Raw genomic sequence first — 6,000 nt, forward strand, 5'->3', positions numbered from 1 at the left:
CAGTTCTGCTTTCAGCACCTCCTTCCAACACCGCCTCACAGGCATCCCTCCTGACAGCCTGGAATCCGGGAGAAGGTGTGACTGCAGTCTGATCCTGTCCTGGAGTGGAACCACATCCTCTTGCCTCCCCCTCCTAACCCCTCAACACCAAAGGCATTTCCGCCTTTGTATATTTATAAGTCTCTTAAAATAGGTCCCAGCAAACAGGAGTAGAGACCTGATTTGCGTGGACGAAATCAGCATTTGGGAGATTAAAGACTCCCTGTGTGCGAAGGTGCTATTTTTTTTCCTACTGCATATCTAGGCTTCCATATCATCCACATCCCCCTGGTCATCGGTCCCTCCCCACATCTGGGGCTGCTTCCCAAGATTCTCTGGCCGCTCAGTGCAGTGGCCCCAGGCTGAGACCACATGAGAAAACCCAGCCGAGGTTTTTGCATCTCCACCTTGCCTGTGAGCCTAGCCCCGAAGCCCAGGACCAGGCCACACATGTCCTGACAGCTTCCCAAGGCTGCATGGGAGGAAAGGACTTTTGAGTGATGGTTTATTCTGTTTTGCAGTTTGGGGCGTCCACTAAGTGGTTTATAAGGTGAGACAAAGAGAGATATGTATTCTCTGATTCTGACGCGGTTAAGAAGTGAGGGGGGCCTCCATGGTGGCGCAAGAGGTTAGGGCTCAGCACTAAGAAGCGATCACCAGCCACTACAGCACAAGTCCGAACCCCAGCCAGGGAGCTGACCCTCATGGAGCAGCAGACCTCTCCTGTCTCGCCCGCTACTCCCCAAAGCGGTGTGTTTCAGTACATCCACCTCTTCTGCTCCCCACTCTGTCTGGTGAATCCTCACACCTCCTTGAACCTCCGACCTATACCCAAGTTCTTGTATGCATAAATAAATAAATCTTAAAAAAAAAAAGTGAGCTGTGGAAGTTCAGTTCTATTGTAAAAGGAGTGTGCCTGCAATGTGTGGTGGGGGAGGAACAGCGCCAGAGCGCTTCAGTCAAGGCCTAGGGAGCCCAGTGGGAAAAGTATAGGGTTGGGATGGTAAAGGAGGGTTTGGGGGTGGCGTGAATGTGTAGGTGGGAGGGTACAGCTGAGAACCAAACCTGAGGTAAACAGGCAAAATTTATTCATTTTTATTTCTTTTAAAATTTATTTATGTACACAAGAACTGGGGTGTAGGTCAGAGGGGCAGGGAGGTGAGGGATGAACAGTGACAGAGTGGGGAGCAGAACAGGCAGATTACTGAAACACACTGCTGAGGGGAGAAGCAGGAGAGACAGGAGAGGTCTGCTGTGCCTTATGGGTGAGGTCCCTGGCCAGGGATCGAACTTGTGCTGCAGTGGCTGCAGACAGCTTGATAGAGCTGTGTCTTTAACCCCTGAACCACCAGGGAGGCCCCCAAACAGGCAGAACTTAGAAACAAAAAGTCAATTCAAAATATGTTCTGCACCTTTTGACGTGATAGACATTGTGAAGGTTCTGGAAGCTTCATCACCCAACATTAATGGAATGTCCACCTGAGCTCCAGCCTGGGACTGACAGGGAGGGGAGAGAAGGCCAGTGAGAGAAGAAATCTGCCTCACTGACTGGGGGCCTTGGGCAAGGTCATCTTCCAGATCTTTTCCAGCTATAATTGAAAATTACAGAAATTCCTTGCCAGCTTAATAGCAACCTTCTACGCCAGCACTCCTCACACGCGGCCCCCCGGCGGGGGCTGGAGATACCTGGTGAGGTGGAACGCTCCACACACCAAACCAGTCAGCCCCATAAGTGGATGGTTCACCATGTTTCGGAGTTGTTTCCTTTTTTAGGGCCTCCAGGAAGAGCCCAACCATCTTATGGGAGAGCACTTCAGTTCGTGGGGAACGTCATGGAGCCATGTGGGGAGCAGGGGCAGGCCTAGCAGCCCTGGGCTCCTTTCTTCAGGTCGATCCATTTATATTCCCGGCCTCTGTGTCCCACCGTGCCCAACTCCGAGTCAGCAGGAAATGTCTGTCTAAATCTCCAGGCAGCGCCTAAGCCCAGGACACAGCAGGTGAGGACACTTTGCCATAGACAATGTGAATGATGGGGCAGAGCCATTCAGCAGAATAATCTGGAGATTTTACAGGTGTGGTAAGCCTTGCTCAGTAACCCTGAAAGAGATCTAAACCATATAATTACGCGGTAGAAAGTTGCCATATATATTACAAAAATATTTTGACCTGTCAGAGCCAAGAGACATGATGATTGAATGTAATGAGGTGATGACAGGGAGTGGTGGAGAGTCTGCCATAGGAAAAAATCTGAAAGGTAATCAAGATAAAGTATACACTTTAGTGTACAATAAGGCATGTGTGGGGTCAGTCCCCCCAAAAGGGTTGGACACATTTGTCTCAATAGAACTTGAGGTCAATCAGGACATTTTCTATATTTCCATTTCTAAAAAATTCAAGATTCTTAACTGCCTAGAATGTTCCAGACACATCTGTATGTACACTGTACCCATCCAGTTTTAGAGGTTTAAAAAATGAGAACGACAAAGTGGGTTACAGTCTGATTGATACGAAAAGTACTGGCTGATGCTTAACTGGCTCACATCTATGCAAATGAAAGAAGACAAAAGAAGATGGATGGAGTTGCAAATGGCAACGCTCCCACTTGTCACCGATCTAGGGCTCTTCGTGGGAGAGGGTTGGAAATCCTTGGCGAGCTCCACAGACTTTTGTTTCCAGCTCCCTACTCACCAGCCCCAAATCCTATCAACTCCAGATGCTGGACAATTGAGAGGCGGCCCTACTTAGACTCCTGTCTCTCTAAGATAGAAATCCTGGGCTTGGTAATGCGAAACAAGGGTCTTCAGGATACTGTCCCTAGTGACAATCAAGCGCGGCTGGGAGACAACATCTCATCCAGGGAGAACATTCTAAGAGTGGGACAAAGGAGGCGTGAGAAAGGCAAGAAATAGCAAAAGTCAGACTCACATCTGGGGCCAAATTTTCCCCCCAGGCAAATTTCAGTGAGAACCAATTTTTGATGAGGGGTTTATCAAAGCAATTCTCTAATACCAGCATAGGGGTGTGGTAGAGCGAGGTGCCTCACTTTCTCAGCTGGGCTCCTCGGGGCTCAAGGTTGGAGGCCACGGGTCAAGAAGCAGGAGAGGAGCCTGCTGTCAGGGGCCAGGACCTGTGGCCCTTCCCCAGGTGCAGTCAGCATGGCGGTGCCCGTGTTCATTTATTCTGATGTTGGTTCATTCTGTTCTAGCAAGAAAGTCAAGTCCCAAGTTGTCTCCCAGCACCACTATTGGATAACTAATCACTTGACTGTTGCTTGCTGTGGAACCTCCGTGAAACCCAACGGTAAAGGATTTGTGAGTCATATGGGATGTATGTGTTGCACAGCGGGGGACTCACCTGCACATTTTTCTCTATAAACAACTGCCTCCAGGGAGGTGGGACATGAATGGGGCCGTGTAAGGGCGGCTTGCTCAGCTTCAGGCTGGGAAAGACCTGGTCTTACAAGCAGGTTTAGCTGTCACCTTGGCCAAACATTCTGGGGGACAAAAAAAACAAGCCACCTTTAATGATCCCTGAAGGAGGGGCTGGGAGCGCCCCCAGGTGAGATGACAGGAAAAGGACATGACTCAGAGAGTGGACTCTGGAGAGATCAGACCAGCGTGTGACTCACGGCTGCGCCACTGCTATGTTGTCAGCACCTTGGGCACACCCTTACCTCACTGAGCCTTGGTTTTCTTAGCCGAAAACGGAAGCTACAAGCTGGAGCTGGAACTGCAAGAAAACTAACTTCAAACAGACTTGCTGAGCAAGACCTTATTTTTTGAATGGAGGATCAACACCCATCAGTGGTATCGCAATCATCCAGCATACTGAGAGTAAGAACTGAGTTGCTAAATGTTTCTTCCAGTTGTAGCTGCAAGGTGTAACTGTGTGTTTTTCCTGGCAATGTAAAGTCTAACTTTTAGGTGGCTCTTAATACAAACATGTTACTGGTTTTGGGGTGTGTAGAACTGGGGTGTAGACTGTGGAAGGTGAAAGGATCCACCAGAGACAGAGTATAGAGCAGAACAGGCGGATGGACTGAAACACACTGCTGAGGGGAGCAGTGGGGAGACAGGAGAGGTCTGCCGCGCCATGTGGGTCAGCTCCCTGACCAGGGATCTCCTCAAACCAACTACCATCTTCCATCACACACATACTCTCCCAAGCCCCTCCTGTCCTCCTTTTCCTTCCCCCAAATGCTGGGCTTTTGTTGCAGCTAATCTTCCTTTTCAAACTTTCAGGTCCCCAAAAACTTGTTGGCAAGTTCCCATCCTCAACAGCTGGGGGACAGGCCCTGCACAGGGACATGTGATAGCAGGGTAGGATAGGCCCCAGTTTATGGAGAGAGAGGGGGACGACTGTATCCCCTCGACAGTATCCCCGGTTCATTCAAAGCTCACACCATGCCAGGCACTGTGCTGGTGTTGACACTGACACCAAATTTAATTTCAAAACAAGCCCATGAGGCAGCGGGGAGGGCTGGAACTATTACTCCAAGTTAAAGGGTGAAAAAACTGAGGTTCACTTCATAAGTAAGCAACAGCTAATTCAATATTATCCCAACTTTTTTGTTATTCATACACTCATTCATTCAACAGGTCACGAAGGAAGGCCTGCTCTCTGTGAGTGCTGCTCCCGATGATGCAGACAAAGAGACTAGCTCTCCCTGACCTCAAATTAGAGGCAACATTGTGTGAACCTGGGAAATGCTGCAAGACGGTGGTGAGAGAGAAGGCATTGGATTCGAGATGGAAATCGCGATAATCACGAGGTGGGAAGACTGCTGGTTTTATATTTTGCTTAAGTTCAAGTCTAGGGCCTCCCTAGTGGCTCCGGGGTTCAGTCTCAGCACTATCTATGAAGCTGTCCACAGCCACTGCAGCACAAGTTCAATCCCCAGCCCCAGAGCTGACCCACATGGCACAGCAGACCGCTCCTGCTCCCCTCAGCAGTGTGTTTCAGTCAGTCCACGTGTTCTGCTCCCACTCTGTCTCTGGTGAATCCTCTCACCCCCTGCAGTTCTTGCTGTACCCCCATTCTTGTATGCATAAATAAATCAATCTCTAAAAAAAAAAAAGTAAATCTGAGTCTGTAGTTTGGACTGAATTTGTTCCTGCAACAATGAACACATACTAATTTCAAGAAGGAAGGAGGTGGTCCCTGGGTCAAGTGTTCTGGAGATGACTGGGGTAGAGTCCTCAGAGGCCACTGGCTTGGGGAACGGAGAGCCACCGAGGGCCACAGACCTCAAGTGACTGGCTTCAGTCATTGAGGGCATATCTGTGGGGTGAAAGAAAGAAAGGGAAGAAGAGGGTTTGGCTCTCAGGAGTCAGGTGGGGATAGAGGAGGGAGAAGAGTAGAAGCCAACTTTGGCATCTTTCATCTGACAAACGCCAAGCTCCTTAAAGGCACTAATTCACTGTTCCACACAGCAAGGAGGAGTTCGCAGCAAGCCTGGGGTTCATTTTACAGGTCAGAAATCTGAGACACAGACAGGAAAAACGCTTTGTGCGGGAGCCCGAGGAGGATTTCACATCGGATCGGATAGCAGCAAAGTCAAGGCTCCGGGGGAAACTCAACTCGGTGGGAGGCAGCAGCGGAGGCAAGCCAAGGGCAGGTAGGAGCTGACTGAGCTCAGGCCCTGCCCCGTAGGGGCGGGAGCAGATGCCAGGGTGTGGCCGCTGAGAAGGTGGGGGGGTAGGTGTGCAGGTGAGAGGGAACAGGTAGCCGGTGCAGGCCTTGAGGTCAGGTGAGTCATGGTGCACACTCCCTGCAATCCTCAGGATCTTGCCCTGAGTGGCAGTCAGCAGCTGCCAACCCCAAACTGCCGTACCCACTGTCTATGAAATCACTGCATCTGTCCAGAAGTTCCCACTCAGGAGCTCGTTTAAACAAAAGAGAAAAGGTGTTTCCAAGTGGGGCCCCTGCGGTGGTGGCAGGGGTCACCCCGCTCTATGGCCA

General features: G+C 50.2%; 1 protein-coding gene across 1 annotated transcript in view; it reads right to left on the reverse strand.

Annotated features, from left to right (window-relative positions):
* B4GALNT3 (beta-1,4-N-acetyl-galactosaminyl transferase 3) overlaps positions 1–6,000 on the reverse strand; it is a 79,575-nt gene that overhangs the window by 47,468 nt on the left and 26,107 nt on the right. The gene's annotated exons all lie outside the window — the stretch shown is intronic.

Source organism: Condylura cristata, unplaced genomic scaffold (genome assembly GCF_000260355.1).
Source record: "Condylura cristata isolate star-nosed mole 26May11 unplaced genomic scaffold, ConCri1.0 scaffold00034, whole genome shotgun sequence".
NCBI classification, from domain to species: Eukaryota; Metazoa; Chordata; class Mammalia; order Eulipotyphla; family Talpidae; genus Condylura; species Condylura cristata.